The following is a 20,013-nucleotide window of genomic DNA, read 5'->3' as shown; positions in this document are numbered from 1 at the left end:
AGGTAAAAGGCATCTTGTATGGCATGGCCCGTAGTTACTTCTGTTTTTGCTATTTTAAAGAACTACAGAATTTTGAGCTAGAATTACACTATTATTTATAATATCTCTTAGTTATTAGGATCTCTGTCAGTTTGTGGGTTACACAAGCCCTTTGCTTCACTTCTCATTTTGTCAGCTTTTAGAAAAGAATAATGGAAAAGGACCAATTTCTCAGACTTCTAGAATTGGAGAGATTTTTAAAGTTCTGTCTTCTTACATAAAGAAAAAGATACAGATATTTTATATGTGTGTGTTATGTATATATACATATATATATTTTATATAGATTTGTAGATAAACAGAATGTTTTGATCTCTGACAAATCATGATGTGGGAATTTAAGATTTTGTTACCTTTTAGGAACTTGTCTGTTATCCTTAGTCATCTGTTTGCCTTAGCCTGTTCTGTGGTTGGGTTTTCAGTTGGATTTCATTTTAGAGTGATTTTCTATCTCCAGGATTCTGTGGCAGAATCATTCTGGTCTTGGGAAAAAATTTGGAAGAGACAAAGCTGTTGAAATCTGGGTGTGGTGTCAGTGATACCTGTTTGAACTCACTCACAGACCTGAGTTAAGAAGTGGCTGCTAGAACTCCACCTCTTGGGATGACTTTGTGGTTCCCAGTACAGATTAAGACATAAACTTAATTTGGACAATAACATCTAGAAGTCCTTCTTCAGACTTCCCACATAACTCCAGGCCCACAAAGTATGAAGGTGTGAGTTCTCCCCTCATGACCATCCCTGATAAATTCATTACAGTCTGTCAAATTGTGTGTGTGTGTGTGTGTGTGTGTGTGTGTGTGTGTGTGTGTACACTGACCCTACCTGTGTCAGGGACTGCTGTTGCAACTGTCTTCAGTTACTCACATATATACCAGTGATTGCCTTGTAACTTGGGGCCCTTTGAAAAGCTTGTGGTTCATCTAGGCCCATGCTCTTAATTAGTGGTGTAACTTTACCCTGGTCTTTCTGACTCAGAGACCAGCTTTCCATTCTCAGGGCTCATGCTGCTGCTCCTGCAGAGCATTTCTTACAAGCCTTCTATCTACAAGTCCTTCTGAGTATACTGTCCTAAGACACGAAGCATAAAAAAACTGAAGGAAGACAGGTTCTGCTGTTTGAGACTTATAGTTTAATAGAGCAGTGATACCCTCAATTAGTCACTCCACAAACATTAAGTGCCTATTATGTTCCAGGCACTATGCTAAGTGCTAGGTTGCAAGGACTACAAAGAAATGGCTCTTGATGAAAAGGAGCTTACATCCATTCTAAAGGGAAAACAACATAGGCATCTATAAGTGGACATAATGTGTCCAAAATGAATGAAGGGACGATGCGGAAAGAGTGGGCTAAGAGGATCGGGAAGGACTTTGTTTGGAAGTTATTGCTTGACCTGAATCTATAAAGAAAACAAGGATTCCAGAAGGGGAGGTGAGGAGGGAAGGAGTACATCACAGTCATGGAAGGCAGGACAAAGGCACAGAAATGGGATTTGTACACATTCCCTGTGTGCAGAACAGGAAGCAGACCAATATGGTTGGGTTGTAGAGTACATACAACTCTATGTATGTATAAGAACACTGGAAAAGTAAGAAGAGATAAGGTTGTGAAAAGCTTTATATGTCAACTAGTGGAGTTTTTCTTTGATCCCAGAGGTAATAGTCATTGGAGATTTTTTTGGGGGTGGGGAATTAACATGGTCAGATATGTGCTTTAGGAAAATCACTTTGATGTCTATGCGGAGGATAAATTAGTATGGGGAGAGGCTTGAGGTAGAAAGACAAAAGGCTATTATAATATAGTTCAAGCAAGACATGATGAGAGCTTGAACTTGAGGTGACATTTGTCTAAGTGAAGAATAGGGCAAAATCAAGAGATTTTGTAGAGATAGAAATGTCAAAATTTCAGAATCATTTGGTGACTGAAATATGGAAGTGCCTTTGGCAGTGATGAGGAAGTTTCAGAAATATGATTGTATGATGTAATGGACGTAAGAATAAAGGAAGCCAAGGAGGAGCCAGACAAGGAGGAGAATCAGGAGAGCAGTGGCTCCAAAAGTCCAAAAAAGAAAGAGTAAACCATTAGCAATGGCAGAGGCTGCAGAGAGGTCAAGAGGGATGGGGGTTGAGGAGAGCACATTAAATTTGATAGATTTGATAATTTTGGAGAAAAGAGTTTCATTATGAGGTGAGAATCCAAACTGTAAAGGATTAGGAAGAGAATGAGAGGAGAATACACAACACTGGATATACACAGGTTATTCAAGAAAATTGGCTAAAAAAAGCAAAAGAGAGATTTCTTTAGTAGGACTGTGGGTTTTGTGAGGGGTAGACTAGGGGTGTGTGTGCATGTGTGCAGGCATCAAGAAGGAACCACTAGAGAGGAAGAGATTGAAAACTGAGTGGGGGAGCCGGGGATAGGAGAAGAATAATGGAAGCTGTCTGTTGGGGCAGGTGGAAGGGGATGAGATTAAAGATATAAATGTAGGGGTTGGTCTTGGGAGAGGAAGAACCATATTTTCATTAGAGATGAGAAAACAATGAGAATGATGTCAGAGGATTTGAGAAAAGGAAAACTATTAAGGAAATGGCTTCAAATTGGTAAAGTATGAGTCAAGGCTCTCAGCTGAAAGAGTGAGGTAAAAAGATGCTATGTGAGGCTTGAAGAAAGAAGAAATATTTGGAACAGCCATGGTGGATAATAGATTAGAGAATCAATTAGGAGAGTTCTATCAAATTTTTAAGGAACAGTTAGTACCAATACTACCCAAATTATTCTTAAAAGTTGAGAAAGTACCCTGACAGATTCTTTTTTATGAGACAAATATAGTCCTGATACCTAAAATGTGTAAAGATAAGTGAAGTTCAGAAGAACTATAGACTAATATCGTTAGTGAATATTGATTCAAAATTTTAAAGTAAAATTCTGTCAAGTAGACTTCAATGATTAGCCAAGTTAGAATCATATCAGGTATGCAAGGATGGATCAACATTAAGGAAATAACACAATTATATTAAAAACAAGAACATTCATAATCCATGTAATTATCTCATAGAATTATCTCAAAAATACAAAAATCATTTATACTTATATTTATATTTATACTTATAAAGTATAGGCTTAGGGGGTACTTAAAATATTTATCTAAAACAAAAAGTAAGTATCAGATATGCTATGTACTAGACTGTATTAGAACTTTTCCCTTTATATACAAAACGAAAGCAAGGATGCTAACCCTCTTCATTGTTATTTCTTATAGTTCTGGAAATGCTGGCAGTAGCAATCAGACAAGAGAAAGAAATTAAAGCATAAAGATAAGTAAAGAGGAGATAAAAATGTCTTTTTTTGGGGGGGTAACACAAATCTTCTAATTGGAATATGCAAAGATAATTATTGAGACAATAGCTTCAGCCATATTGCAGGCTATGATATAAATCTTCAAAATTCAAAAACATTTCTAATAGAAATACAAGAGGCAGTAATAGAAAGGGAAATCCCATTCTAAATAACTACAAAAAGCATAAAGAATCTGGGTATAGATCTACCAAAGCACACACAGTACTAGTACAGATTCAATTAAAAATAGACATTAAATAACAAATAGCTGGAAAAATATTCAGTGTTCATGACTGAGCCATATTAATGTAATAAAAATGATATTATTGAAGTTAATTTACAATTATAATGCTTACATCAATTTATCAAAGGTGTACTTTGTTATTGTTGTTGAGTTCTTTTTCAGTTCAGCTATTACTCTTCATGACCCCATTTGGAGTTTTCTTCGTAGAAACTCTGGAGTGGTTTGCCATTTCCTTCTTTAGCTCATTTTACAGATATAGAAATGGAGGTAAACACGGTTAAGTGATTTGCCCAGGGTCATATATCTAATAAGTATCTAAGGCCAGATTTGAACTTAGAAAGATGAGTCTTCTTGACTCGAGGCCTGACACTGTCCAATGTGCCACCTAACTGCCTCTACTTTATATAGTCTTTGATATACTTTATAGTCTTGATAAAATAATAAAATTAATTTGGAAAAAATGAAAGATCTAGACTAAGGGAAATAATGAAAGAGATAGAGACAAATGGGGAATAGCACTTCCAGATGTCAAACTATATTAAAAAAATAGTGGTCATCAAAGTTATCTGGTATTGTACATTGTTGGTGGAATTGTGAACACATCCAGCCATTCTGGAGAGCGATTTGAAATTATGCTCAAAAAGTTATCAGACTGTGCATACCCTTTGATCCAGCTTATATCTCAAAGAGATCTTAAAGAAGGGAAAGGGACTTGTATATGCAAGAATGTTTGTGGCAACCCTCTTTGTAGTGGCCAGAAACTGGAAACTGAGTGGATGCCCATCAATTGGAGAATGGCTGAATAAATTGTGATATATGAATGTTATGGAATATTATTGTTCTGTAAGAAATGACCAGCAGGATGATTTCAGAAAGGCCTGGAGAGACTTACATGAACTGATGCTGAGTGAAAAGAACAGAACCAGGAGAACATTATATACTTCAACAACAATACTATATGATGATCAATTCTGATGGACCTGGCTCTGTTCAACAATGAGTTGAACCAAATCAGTTCCAATAGAGCAGTAATGAATTGAACCAGCTACATCCAGCAAAAGAACTCTGGGAAATGAGTATGAACCACTTCATAGAATTCCCAATCCCTCTATTTATGTCCACCTGCATTTTTGATTTCCTTCACAGGCTAATTGTACACTATTTCAAAGTCCGATTCTTTTTGTACAGCAAAATAACTGTATGGACATGTATACTTATATCGTATTTAACATATACTTTAACATATTTAACATGTATTGGTCTACCTGCCATCTAGGGGAAGGAGTGGGGAAAGGAGGGGAAAAATTGGAACAAAAGGTTTTGCAATTATTAAGTGCTAAAAAATTACCCATACATATATCTCTCTGGTATTGGTTAAAAAATAGAGATTAGTGGAAAAGATTAGACAAGAGAGACTCAAAAGCAGTGGAGCTCAGTAATACAGTATTTGATAAACTGCAAAACACAAATTATTTAGGAGAGCTCCCCATTTGATGAAAACTGCGGGTAAATCCTGGAAAGCAGTGTGGTGGAAATAAGACTTAGCTTAACAGCTTTTGCTATACTTGATACATTCTGAATGGATAAAGGACCTTAATATTAAAGATCATACTATGAGAAAATTAGAAGAGAAATAGGTCACATAGCTCTCATAGCAGTGGGTTACCAAACAAGTGACAGAGGCAATTACAGAATATAAAATTGGTAACTTGACTACGTGAAACTAAAAGTTTCTGCATAGACAAAATTTATGCATAAGATAAGAAGGAAAATGATTGAATGGGAAGAAAGTTTTCTGTCCCATTTCTCTGATAAGAGTTTGGTATCTTAGATATATAAAACAATTAACAGATATGTGGGTGATCATAAGCCATTTTCCAGTAGATAAGTAGTCAAAGGATCTAATCAAACAATTCTCTAAATAATTTTAAACTAATAACAATCATAGCCATTGAACCATGTACCTATCCTATAAAATCTCCGTACTGCCTCTCTCCTTGCCCTCCACCCTGGGGGGAAAAATTTTCCATTGCAACAAATAAGCAGAATCATGCAAAAATAAGCCCAGCCACTGACCTTGTCTCCCAGTGTATCTCCATTCCTGTCCAACAAGAATGGGTAGCATGAATCATCAGTTTTTTGAAGTAGCAATTTGTCATGTTGTTGATCATAGTTACTAAGTCTTGCAAGTTTTTCTTTTAGTGTTGTTGTCTCTATATGCCTGTCAGTTTTTCTGTGTGAATTCATAAAATTTTCTCAGATTCTCTGAATCTATCACTTTCATCATTTCTTATTTCACAATAATATTCCATTATTTTTATATATCATAATTTTTCATCCTTCCCTGGTTATGTACTCTTTTTCCAATTCTTGCTACTACAAAAAGTGCTACCGTAGATACCTTTGTGCATGTTGACTCTTTTGCTTTTTCTTGGGTTCCTTGGGAATCATGGGATTATGCTTTTTAGTGTTTGGTTGCAACAAATAATTAGGGGAGCATTGAGGAGGAACTGGTGAGACCTTGGGGGCCATCTTGGCACCACCTCTCATTTTGCTGAGAAGGAAAATCAGGCTGTGGGAGGTTAATTGATTTGCCCAAGGCTACAGAAATAAATTACAAATGATAGTCAAAGGATATGAACTGGTAGTTCAAAGTAATCAAACTACCAATAGCCATATGAAAAAAATGCTCCAAGATTTCTCTTAATTAGAGAAACGCACATGAAAACAACGCAGAGGTTCTACTTCATAAACATCAGATTGGTAAAATAGACAAAAAATAAAAAAATGACAGATGCTGGAGAAGTTGTTATTGCATTGTTAAGGATGTGAATTTGTTCAGCCATTCAATAAAACCATTTGGAACTAAGTCCCAAACTATGCCATAGTTACTTATGTGTATAATCTTTGTTCCAGACAAACTTATTACTATCCTATATGTCTAAGAAGTAAAAAGTAGAGGAAGGGGACACATTTGTACAAAAATATTTATAGCAGTTCTCTATGTGGTGGCAAAGAATTAGAAACTGAGTGAATGGCAAAACAAATTATGGCATATGAAGGTTATAGTATTATTGTGCTGTAAGAAATAATGAAGGGCATGGCTTCAGAGAAACCTGGGAAGACTTACATGAAGTGATATTGAGTGAAACAAGTAATATACAATGGCAGTATTATAAATACAAACAATTTTGAAACCTTAAGAACAATTCAGTGACTGTGAAGCATATCACTTATCTCTTGACAGAAAAGTAATGTATTCATGGTAGAAAATGAGACGTACTTTTGGATAGGGCCATTGGGGAATTTGCTTTGATTATCCATCTTTGTGAAAATGGTTTTGTTTAATCTTTTTCCCCTCCCCAATTGTGGGTTTTCCTAACTTTTTGCTTTCTTTTTAATTTTAGTTTATATTAGTTTTAGTATAATAGTTTTAAAACTTTTAACATAAAAATTGTACATTTTAGATTTTGAAATGTGCTCTATATCTTGTTTAGTTCCAAATTCTTTCCTTATTCAAAAATTTGACAGGTAAATTATTCCATGTTCTAATTTGCATATGTTATTACCCTTTATATCTAAATTTCGATGTTATCTTGGTATATAATGTGAGATGTTGGTCTATATCTAGGTTTTACTACATTGTTTTTCAATTTTCCTATCAGTTTTTGTCCTGAAAGCTTGGAACTTAGGGTTTATTGAATGCTAAATTGCTGTGGTCATTCACTATTAATGTATTGGGTATCTAATCTATATTCCACTGATCCACCATTCTATTTCTTAGCCAATACCACATCATTTTGATGATTACCACTTTTGTAATACGGTTTGAGATCTAGTATGGTAGGCCACTTAGATTTTTTTTTTCATTGATTCCCAGATAGATTTATTTTTGATAACCTTATAAAAACACACACACACACATATTTTTTATACATATGTTTAATCTTTTTAATTTATTGTAATATTTCTTTTTTAAAATTTAATTTAATTTTTAAATAATTATAATATATTTAAAAACAATTGCGAATTATACATAATTGATCTGCAATTTCATATACATCTTTTTTTTTTCTTCTATTCTATGTTTTAGAAATGCTTGTTTTCTTTCTTTCTTTCTTTTTTTTTTTTTTAATAAGTTTTTATTGATAGAACCCATGCCAGGGTAATTTTTTACAGCATTATCCCTTGCACTCACTTCTGTTCCGATTTTTCCCCTCCCTCCCTCCACCCCCTCCCCCAGATGGCAAGCAGTCCTTTACATGTTGAATAGGTTACAGTATATCCTAAATACAGTATATGTGTGTAGAACCGAACAGTTCTCTTGTTGCACAGGGAGAATTGGATTCAGAAGGTATAAATAACCCGGGAAGAAAAACAAAAATGCAAGCAGTTTATATTCATTTCCCAGTGTTCTTTCTTTGGGTGTAGCTGCTTCTGTCCATCCTTGATCAGTTGAAACTGAATTAACTCTCTTTATCGAAGAGATCCACTTCCATCAGAATATATCCTCAAACAGTATTGTTGTTGAGGTATATAATGATCTCCTGGTTCTGCTCATTTCACTTAGCATCAGTTTATGTAAGTCTCGCCAATCCTCTCTGTATTCATCCCGCTGGTCATTCCTTACAGAATAATAATATTCCATAATGTTCATGTGCCACAATTTACTCAACCATTCTCCAATTGATGGACATCTATTCATTTTCCAGCTTTTAGCCACTACAAACAGGGCTGCCAAAAACATTTTGGCACATACAGGTCCCTTTCCCTTCTTTAGTATCTCTTTGGGGTATAAGCCCAGTAGAAACACTGCTGGATCAAAGGGTATGCACAGTTTGATAACTTTTTTAGCATAGTTCCAAATTGCTCTCCAGAATGGCTGGATGTGTTCACAATTCCACCAACAATGTATCAGTGTCCCTGTTTTCCCACATCCCCTCCAACATTCCCTATTATCTTTCCCTGTCATTCTAGCCAATCTGACAGGTGTGTAGTGGTATCTCAGAGGTGTCTTAATTTGCATTTCTCTGATTAATAATGATTTAGAGCATATTTTCATATGTCTATAAATAGTTTGAATTTCTTCATCTGAGAATTGTCTGTTCATATCCTTTGATGATTTATCAATTGGAGAATGGCTTGATTTCTTATAAATTAGAGTCATTTCTCTATATATTTTAGAAATGAGTCCTTTATCAGAACTTTTGATTGTAAAAATGTTTTCCCAGTTTACTGTTTCCCTTCTAATCTTGTCTACATTTGTTTTGTTTGTACAAAAACTTTTCAATTTGATATAATCAAAATTTTCTATTTTGTGGTCAATAGTGATCTCTAGTTCTTCTTTGGTCATAAATTCCTCCCTCTTCCACAGGTCTGCGAGGTAAACTATCCTATGCTCTTCCAATTTATTTATAATCTCATTCTTTATGCCTAGGTCGTGAATCCATTTTGACCTTATCTTGGTGTACGGTGTTAAGTGTGGGTCAATGCCTAGTTTCTGCCATACTAATTTCCAATTTTCCCAGCAATTTTTGTCAAATAATGCATTCTTATCCCCAAAACTGGGGTCTTTGGGTTTGTCAAACACGAGATTATTAAAGTTATTGGCTGTTTTGTCCTTTGAACCTAACCTATTCCATTGATCAACTAGTCTATTTCTTAGCCAATACCAGATGGTTTTAGTAACTGCTGCTTTATAATATAATTTTAGATCTGTTACAGCTAGGCCACCTTCATTTGATTTTTTTTTCATTAATTCCCTAGAAATTCTTGACCTTTTGCTTTTCCATATGAACTTTGTTGTTATTTTTTCTAGTTCATCAAAGTAATTTTTTGGGAGTCTGATTGGTATAGTGTAATATTTCTTATCTTTTCATTGGGTCATTGAATTGTTCCATTGCATATTTCATGATGTCTGTTCTAAGTTATTTCTTTTGTTTGCATTTTTCTTCCAGTATTCTTATATCAGTTCCATTTTCATTTTTTAGTTTCTCATTTTTTTCTTCCAGCCATTTTTGAATTCATTGTGGTTATACCAGTTTTTTTCCCATGAAGTTTTGTGTATATTTATTGTGCAGTTAACTCTTGTCTGGGATTACATCTTGGATTTCTCTTAATTTGTAGCATTTCTTCATTATGGTCAGTATTATTTATTTATTCATATTTTCCATTTGTGGTCCCTTTTTTCAGTGCTCATAGGGCTCAGGTCTTATTTTCTGGGGCTTGTACTAGTTTCCCTGCTGCAAATTCTGTCTTCTTTCCATGCAATTATTGACTTGATAGAAGAATTTCCTTAGGGTTACTCCTTAGTTGTTTTTTTTTTTTTTTTTTTTTGCTGGGGTTTATAGAAGAGAATCAGCTGATTAACTAATTAATTAACTAACAAGTGATTAGCTAGTTTCCTCTAAATGTTTTTTATTTTGTCTTTTCCCTTAAATCAACCTGAAATCAGTTTCATTTTATTATTTTTTTAAAAAAAATAATTTTATAGATAACTTTATTTCTAGGCTCAAATGACCCTGTAGAATTTGCCATAGGATCTTCCATTTCACTGTCCAGAGGCATATGGCACTTTGACTAGAGTACTGTGTCTAGTACTTGAGTTCAAATTTTACCTCTAACACTGTGTGACCTTGAATAGGTCATTTAACATCTCCCAGCTTCTATAAAATTGAGTCATTGATGATAATAACACTTAGCTTGCAGAATTGTTATGAGAATCAAATGAAATAATATTTGTGAAAAGCACTTAGTACATTGCCTAGCACAAAGTGCATGCTATATAAATTTTTATTCCTTTACCTTCCCCTCATCGAATAACTGAGGAAACATTCCATTCTTGTACTCCATTAACCATTTACTGTGTTTAAAGATCTCAATATGGATAGATCTGGAAGTGAAGGTAGCTGATAACTTTGTTCCTCACTATTCACAATTCTGGATCCGATTTCTTCTTCTTCCCAAATCTTTGAGGAGGGAATTTGCATTTCTGATCCACATAAGAGATGGAATTTTTTCTATGCCAAAGAGAAACTGGGGAAACCATCTTTGGGGGAATTGCTACATATTGGGGATATATGAGGTATGCAGAGAGAGCCTATCTGGTGTGAGTGTTTGCCAAGCCTCTTTCTGGACTGCTTATCCACCTTTGGTGTCTGCTTGGCACTAGCTTCTGCCCCATGGCCCCAAGAAGCTGTAACATGTGCAGTGGCCACATACCAATAAATTGGCTCAGCAAACTAGATTGAACTGATGGGCTTCAAGCCACTTGGTGAATTAGTGGGCAAGGCGGGGGGCGTCCTGCCATAAACTTGAGACTTTTGACAGAATGAGCAGATAAGTAGTTTTTTCAGTTGCCATTAAGGAGACTGAAGCAGGTAAGCAGGTGCTGTGGAACACTTTAAAGCCTGATCAGGTATTGAGGATGCTAAGGTCATTTACCACATCCTGATCCATTGGACTTGAGAGAGAGGTCAGGGTGAGTCAAAACATCACCCCGTGATGTATCGGTCCTCTTCAAAAACGAAGGACAAGTAATAATATATTTGCCCAAATCTAGATGTGAGATTTGAAACCTATAGCATTCCACTTACATCTCTAGCTGGCTGGATAAAATGTCTTTAAGTAATCTTTTTTGCACATGTAATTTTTATACTTCCTTTTTTTCTTTCTAGTGCTGATGTTGGATAACCATGTAATCATTCATTTGGAGAAACATTTACTTTTACATGAAGAAATTGAAATAGGTAAGAAAAACTGATCCAATTCCCTGATTGTAAACCATTGTAATTGTTCTAGTGAATGATCCTTAATCGAAAAGGCAAGATCAGTGAGTTGGTAAATTTTGGCTTGAAGATCAATGAAGGGAAGTACTATGAAGGTAGAAAGGTAGATTGAATTCAGTTTGAGAAAGGCTTGAATGACAATCTAAGGAGTTTGTATTCTATTTGGAACTGGAGGTTTTTTAAAAAAATAAATTTTTATTGATAACATGGTTTTATATCATTTTAATCATTTATATAATTTACATTTCCCACTATAGCCTTCCCTTCATAAAGCAGAAGTAGGGAAAAAAATGGCAAAAATAATTTGTGGACTATACAAAAAATTATCAACTTAATGAATTCAAGCGGTGAGAGGTTGTCATACCTAGCTTTCAGTTCATCATTGCCTGCAGTTGGCTTAGCAAATGATCTTGTAGGCCTTATGGCCTGTGGGCTGGATGAACCCACATCTGCACTAGAACTCTTTCTTTCTAATAAAGAATTTTTAAAAGAAGAAGAAAAAAAATTAACCATCAAAAAATTATATGTAGTGTTCCACACAAATGGCCCTTCACATCTACAGAAGCAGAAGAAAGTTTATTTTCATTCTGTTCTTGAGGCTGAGTTTTGTCATTTACAATTTGCATTTAATGTCTGTCATTTTTTCTTTATCCTAGTTCTACTTATATGACTTCATATTAGCTCACAGAAGTCTTTGCAGACCTCTATAGTCCTCATATTCTTTGTTTCTTATAGTATGGTATTATTCCACTATATCCACATGCCCAATCTGATAACCATTCTCCAGGCAATGGACATTTATTTGGTTTCTAGTTCTTTGACAAAGAAAGACTACTTTTATAGATATTTCAGGGTATATGTGACCTTTCTTTTTGTCATTGATCTTCTTAGACTATATGGTTGTCAGTCAAAAGTTATGCATATTTTAAAGCCCTTAAAAGTGTTAAAAATAGCTTTTGTTTTAATGTCACCTACAATTTCTTCTATCTTGTATAAGAAAGTTGTTGTTTTTAAATAGAGGAAGAAAAGAAAAACAATTGCTAAAAAACATAATTAAAAAAAATCTTATAATATATTCAATGTTTCATGCCTGTAGGACCTTGGTTCTACCCTTTTCAAAGAAATTGAAAGTTGGGGCCAAGCTTATCCTTTGTAATCTTGCAACATTTATTTTGTTTTGTGGTGATGGTTCTTTCCATTTGCATTGTTGAGAGAGAGAGAGAGAGAGAGAGAGAGAGAGTGAGTGTGTGTGTGTGTGTGTGTGTGTGTGTGTGTGTGTGTGTGTGTGTGTTTTCTTGGTTCTGCTTTTCTTCAGTTCTTGTATTTTATTGTTTTTCTGCATTTATCATATTTTTTGTTTCTTATAGCACAGAAAGATTACATTTTATTCATATACATTACATTCATTCAAATAGTTACCTTTCTCTACTTGTTTCTAGCCTATTTTTGTTTCTAATTCTATTTTGTTTCTAGTTCTTCATTACTTCCAAAAGTGCTGTTCTAAATATTTTGGTGTACCATACTATGGAATCTTTCTTTTATCTATGATCTATTTGACCTGTATACCTATCTTTGAATCTCTGAGGCAAGGGGTATATTTTAGTCACTCTATTTGTGTAATTATAAATTGCTTTCCAAAATGGTTGGACCAATTCAAAACTTTACCTATAATATGTTAATGTTCATCTTTCTACCATCCCTGAAACTTCCTACCTTTTGTCACACTTTTTTCTAGTTTGCTGGATATGAAGCAAATCCTCAGAATTATTACTGGTTTGCAATTTTTATTTTGAGAACAATTTGTTCATATTCTTTAACCACTTACTTATTGGAGAATAGCTTTTTGTCTTATGTATTTCTGTTAGTTATCTTTATAAATTTACTGCCAAACCCCTATTAGAGATATTTATTACAAAGATTTTTCCCTAGGCAAGCACTTCCTTTCTTATCATAGTTGCATCAATATCCTAGTTACATTAACTTAATTAATTTAAAAGACCTTCAATTTCATTTAATTGAAATGATCTGTTTTATCTTTTATAATTATCTCTAATCCTATCCTCTCCCCATATAAAAGTATTTTATTTGTTTCTTTTCTCATTTTAAAAAAAAGTTATAGTATGGTCAAAAAAGAATTAATTAAGTAATTCTTGGCACTGTGCTATATGCCGAATATACAACAGAAGACAAAACATGCTCTCTGCCTTCAAGGAAATTACATTCTAATGGAAGAGGCACTATGCAAGAAATTGTGCATGTGTGTGATAATGGTGATTCCTTTTAATCACAGGTTGTACTACATGGCCTATAAAGGTTATTCTAACTAAATTTCCTGGGTCTGGGAACAGAAATAGGATCTGTTTATATTTCTTCATCAGAAAGTTTGTTTTAGTAGTTGTTTGAAAAATAGATACTAGGACCAGGAGATCCTTATATACTTCAACAACAATACTATATGATGATCAATTCTGATGAATGTGGCCCCTCTTCAGCAATGAGATGACCCAAATCACTTCCAATAGAACAGTAATAAATTGAACCAGCTACATCCAGTGAAAGAACTCTGGGAGATGGGTATGAACCACTACATAGAATTCCCAAACCCTCTATTTTTGTCTGCCTGCATTTTTGATTTCCTTCACAGGCTAATAGTACACTATTTCAAAATCTGATTCTTTTTGTGCAGCAAAATAACTGTATGGACATATATACATATATTGTATTTAACTTATACTTTAACATATTTAACATGTATTGGTCAACCTGCCATCTGGGGGAGGGGTTGGGAGGAAGGAGGGGAAAAATGGAACAGAAGGTTTTGTAATTGTCAATGCTGAAAAATTACCCATGCATAAAACTTGTAAATAAAAAGCTATAATAAAAAATAGATACTAATTATGACAATTAAGTCATTTATAGAATGCTTTAGCTCAGGGTATAATGAAACTCAAATGGGTATTACACATGTATATATCACTTTGCAAATGTCAAAATACTAAATGTCAGATGATGTTATTTATTTGTGTGTTATCAGCATTATAGATTAAAAAAACAGACTTGGATTAAGTGACTTGACCCTATTCACATAGATATGAAGTATTACAGGCAGGATCTGAACCCACATCTAGCACTTTATCAACCATATAGGATGTCCTACAAGTCTTACTACAGTTTTAAACTTTAATAATTTACTGCACTGTCTTTTGTGACCTAGTATGTTACTGGATTAGGAAGAATTCATTTATCATGCATTCCTTGAACACGTTCTTTATGTCTAGAACTACCATGACAGGCACAGGAGGGGAGAGGAGCAGTGGGAGTCAAAGCCTTCTCTCAGTGGCAGTCTAAAGGCTCAGTTCTGATGCATTCCTTTATTCCATTGAGTAGGGATGGAGAGTGGCCACTAGAGAGCTCCAGTGCTTTCTAAGAAACCAGCCTCTGCCTTGAACTTAGAACTCTCAAGCAGACCATTTAAGGTCAAGTTTATCATGTTTACTGTGTTATCTAATCTGCTTCCATGACAATTAGGAGATATCCATCCCTAAGGTTAAACAAATTCCAGGACTGGAGGAGGTTTCTTTTTAAGTTAATCTTATTTGACTCTAGGTACCAGAAATGTTTAAGGTTTTTCAGACAGAAAGAAGCTCAAAAATTGACAAGGGGACAGAGGCATAAATACCAATCCCATGCACATAGCTGGAGGCCCTTGTATAGGTACTTCCAGACCAACCCATGAAATGTGTGATGTGTTAGAAAAGAGAAAATGTGTACACTTCAGATTTATGTATACAAATACAAGAAACACATAGGTAGCCAGGAACTACATGTTGCTTGAGTGCTCACAAGTGGAAGGCTCACAATGTGATAGGAAAACTCAAAATATGATACTACAGAAGGAGGCAGCAATGTGACAATAATTACTACCAAAGCCTCAAAGAAAAAATGCTGATCAGATTCAAGCCCAATAAAAATTCCTGGTGGAGGAATGAAAATTACAAAAAGAGAATTAACAGCTTGATATTTTAAAAAAAGGCAAAAAAAAATACTAAAGAAAATAATGTTTAAAAAAATAGAATTGGCCCAATGGTTAGAGAGACTTTAAAATATATTGAAAGAATTCCTTTAAAAAGCTGAAAAGGCCAAATGGAAAAGGAGAAACAAAAATTCACAGAAAAATTCCTGAAAAATTAGAATTGAGTAAGTGGAAGGTAATGATGCCATGAGACATCAAGAAACTAAAATCAAAAGAATGAAAAAATAGAAAAAAAATTGTGAAAGATTTCATTGGGAAAACTGACCTGGAAAATAGATCAGCAGAGAGATAATTTAAAAATCATTGGACTGTTTGAAAGCCATGATTAAAAAAAAAAACCCAAAGGAACCCTCCCAAACCAAGTTATCTTTTCTAAAAAATTATAAAAGAAAACTTTCCTGACATCTTAGTACAGGAGGAGTGTAGCCTTCTTTCTCATTATTTAATTGTTTTTGAGAGGGAGTGTCATCCAAACATAAATCCACTCACACTCATGCCCTCTAAATATGCACTTATTAACTGCATATTTAATGCAGTTCTTAATAGATATATATATATATATATATATATATCTATTAAGGTTCTTAATAGATATATATATATCAGCTTCTCATATTTGAAATGAAAACCGTTTATTCTTATTGAATCCCTTATGATTTCTTTCCTGTTTACCTCACTGTAATGTCAAAGCTACTAAATGTTATGTTACCTTGAATGTAAGCTCCACAATATATGAATTGTTTCTTCTAGCTGCTTACAGTATTTTCTATTTAACTTGGGAGTTCTGTAAGTTAGCTATAATATTCTTGGGAGTTTTCATTTTGAGATCTCTTCTACGCTCTTTTTTTTATCATGGCTTTTAGGCCGTTCAATTCTAATTTTAAAAAATATATATTTTCATCACTGAGCTTATGCACCTTCTTTTCCATTTGTCCAGTTTTACTTTTTAAGGAGTTGCTTTCTTTTGTGAATTGTTATCTATTCCATTAGCTCAGTTCTGCTTTTTTAAAAAAGTTACGCTCTTTAGTGGATTTTTGTGTTTCTTTTATCATCTGGTATATTATTTTTTAAGGTGTTTTTTTTTTTTTTGTGCATTAATCTCATTTCTTTCCTCAATTTTCCCTCTACCTCATAAAAGTATGTTTTTTCCTCATTTTAAAAAATGTTATAGTACAGTCAAAAAAGAATTAATTAAGTGATCTTTGGCACTATGCTATATGCTGACTATACAACAGAAGATAAAACATGCTCTCTGCCTTCAAGGAAATTACATTCTAATGGAAGAGGCACTATGCAAGAAATTATGTATGTGTGTATTTAAGTGTGTGTGATAATAGTGATTCCTTTTAAGCACAGGTTAGACTACGTGGCCTCTGAGAGCTATTTCTAACTCTAAATTTCATAGTCAGGGACTTTTAAAATCCCTTTTGAGCTCTTCCATTAATTCTTTTTAGGCCTGACAAGAATTCACCTATTTCTTTATGGGGCTTTGCATTTTGATTTGTATTTTGATCTTCCCTGTCCCCACAATTACTTTCTATGGTCAAGTTCTTTTTTGGGCTTGTTCATTTTTCAGCCCATTTCTTGACTTTTAACTTTATGTTAAAGTTGCACTATCTTGTGCTTTGAGTTTTTTTGTGTTGTTTTCAGAACTACTTCGGAGAGAAGCGGGGGAGGATCTGTAAATTTTCAGCTCTTCTGAGCTGATACGATCTTAAGGAGTGTGGTCATTGATCTCCTAGCTTGTACTCTGGTCTTTAAGTGTTCGGGGCCAAATCGTGGTACTCACGGCAAAAGCAGGTCTCCTTCCTCCGCACTCTAAGTCCTTCCACCTCGGACTCAGCTTCAGGCGTCCCCAGATCCCTTGAAAGGGAAATGACTAGACAGGGAGCCGGAGTTACTGCAAGAGTTTATTTAAGCAAATGGAGGGGAAAGAAAAGTCCGCCTGCAAGTCCGTGCTTCTTTTTATCTCTCTAGGCTTCTCTTCCTGTATTTTCGGTGGCTCCTCCTAGATCCTCCCCGAAGGTGGAGCTATGTTCTTTTTGTGCCTTCCCAGCACCCTTGGCTCTTGTCCACATAAGCCTTAGCCAACGTGGCAATTCCGGGTGGGCAGGTTCAGACACAGAACCGCTCACTCCCCATTCAGGAGGTATATTCTGGAGCCCCTCACATTTAAGTAACCACAAGTACTCTTACTGGATTAAGAGTAAGCCCTGGAACTATTACCAGAATCCTCACTCCCTTGCATTACTAGTACTCCTTCTTTCCTTGGGACTGTGATTAGGAACAGAGAATAGGCAATATATAGAGACTTGCATCCAGTGCCAGCAAAGGGCATATACTTATCATTTCCTTCTGACCAGTTGTTCTGTTCCTGTATTGTCTATGGGCTGAAAGCTCCAGAAGTCACTGCTACAGATTCAGTTATTCTTATTGTTGGCTTGGGGTAGAGCTCAGGGCCTTGTTGCTTTGCTGGGTATGCCATGCATTGGATTATGTTCCCCTCTTATCCCTCTAAGACAGAATTTTTTTGTTGACTTTCAGAGCTGAACTATTGTTTGCTTTTGTTTTGTTTTGTTTTGTTTTGTTTTTTTTGCTTTTGCCACTTCAGAATTTGTTTTGAAGTGTCATTTTAAAATTATTTGGAAGAGAATTTGGGAGATAGGTGAGTCCCTGCTTTTATTCCATCATCTTGGCTCTCTCTTACAGTTTCCTGAAAGGAATCCAAAAATGAAAACTCTGAGGGATATTACAGCCAAATTCCAGAGCACTCAGATTGAGGGGAAAATATTTCAAGCAGTCAAAAAGGAACCATTCAAGAATTATGGGACCACACTCAGGATCATACAAGATTTAACATCTTCTACATAAGAACTATTGCCCAGTTGATAACTGGTAAAAGAAGATGAATAAATACTTTGCAGAAGAAATTAAAGCCATCTATAATCATTAAAAAATGCTCTAAATCAGGGCTTTTAAAACTTTTTCCACTCATGACTCCTTTTTGCCTGAGAAATTTTTATGTGACTCTGGATATATAGGTATACAAGTCAAACATTTACTAATCAGAAATCACAATTTCACAGCCTCCATGTTCAGTTATGAGACCCCATATGGGACCACAGTTTAAGAAGCTGATTAGAGAAATGCAAATTAAAACAACTCTGAGCTACCACCTTTCACTTACAATGACAATGCCAGAAAAGATGAGGGAAAATAAGTCCTCTAATGAATTGTTGATGGAGTTGGAAATAGGTCCAAAAGGCTTTAAAACAAGGTATACCTTTTGACTCAGGAGTACTGGTTCTTTACCCAAAGAGATCAAAGAAAAAGGAAAAAGACTTGTGTACAAAAATATTTATAGCAGCTTATTTTAGAGTATGAAAAAATTAGAAATTGAGGGAATACCCCTCAAATGGAAAAATGGCTGAACAAATTATGGCATATAAATGTGATGGAGTACTGTTGTGCTGTTAAAAAGAGGGGATTGGTTTCAGAAAAAAACATGGCAAGATCTCTGATGAAAAGTGAAATAAGCAGAACTAAGACACATATGATGTGTCATCATACACACATCGTAAATAATGTAAGGGTAATCAATTGTGAAAGACTTAGCTACTATGATCAATATAATGATCCAAAATAATTCCAAAGGGCTTGTAATGAAAAACACACTCTACCTGTAGAGAGATGAATTTTGAGTGTAAATTGAAGTATACTTTTTCCACTTAATTTTTTTTTTGCTTTTTTTGCAATATGATTGATATGGAAATATGTTTTACATGATTTCACATGTATATTTTATTTATTGCTTACTTTTTTGGTAAGTGGGGAAAAGGCAGGAAGAGGGAGAGAATTTTGAACTATGAATAAATAATAAATTAAAAGATATTAGTTCTATATATACTTATTTTGTATTTAATTTATACTTTAACATATTTAACATGTATTGGTCAACCTGCCATCTGGGGGAGGGGATGGGGGGAAGGAAGGGAAAAATTGGAACAAGAGGTTTGGCAATTGCCAATGCTATAAAACTACCCATGCATATAACTTCTAAATAAAAAGCTATAATAATAATAATAAAAGATATTAGTTCTTTTAAAAAAAAAAAGTGAATGTTGCAAACTTGAAAACAAAATATTTAAACTTGACCCCAAGGAAGTAGAGGTGTATGTGTGCGGTAGTCCATGGGAGTGTAACATTGTGTATATTGTCATATTTTTTGATTTATTGGATCAGTTCTCATTTTTTTTACTCCTTAAAAAATATTTGTTTTATAGATTGGCTTTCTGTGAGAGAGAAGAAGGAGGAGTACATGAGGAAATTAAGGCAATGTCAAAAAGAATAATATCAACAAAATTTATTTAAAAAATGAAAAAAAAACATGAAAAAAATATATAATCTTATTATCTTCCTTGTTCTAAAAGTCAAATGAAGCATTTGTGTATCTACCATGTCCAAGCCATTGGTGTTGAGTGCTGGGGGCCATAAAGCTGAAAATTATATAGGATCATATAATCTTTTAGAGATGATAAATTGTGAATAATTATGATATACTAAAATTTAAAAAG

General features: G+C 34.4%; 1 long non-coding RNA gene across 2 annotated transcripts in view; it reads left to right on the top strand.

Moving 5' to 3' along the window:
* The window catches only part of LOC127549847 (uncharacterized), a 131,316-nt gene that overhangs the window by 23,454 nt on the left and 87,849 nt on the right, over window positions 1-20,013 (top strand). For both annotated transcript variants that reach the window (XR_007950737.1, XR_007950738.1), the window contains exon 2: window positions 11,296-11,367. This is a non-coding gene — a long non-coding RNA (uncharacterized LOC127549847). The remainder of the gene's footprint in view (window positions 1-11,295; window positions 11,368-20,013) is intronic.

This window comes from Antechinus flavipes, chromosome 2, assembly GCF_016432865.1.
Source record: "Antechinus flavipes isolate AdamAnt ecotype Samford, QLD, Australia chromosome 2, AdamAnt_v2, whole genome shotgun sequence".
NCBI lineage: Eukaryota > Metazoa > Chordata > Mammalia > Dasyuromorphia > Dasyuridae > Antechinus > Antechinus flavipes.
This window is presented reverse-complemented; position numbering and strand designations above follow the sequence as displayed.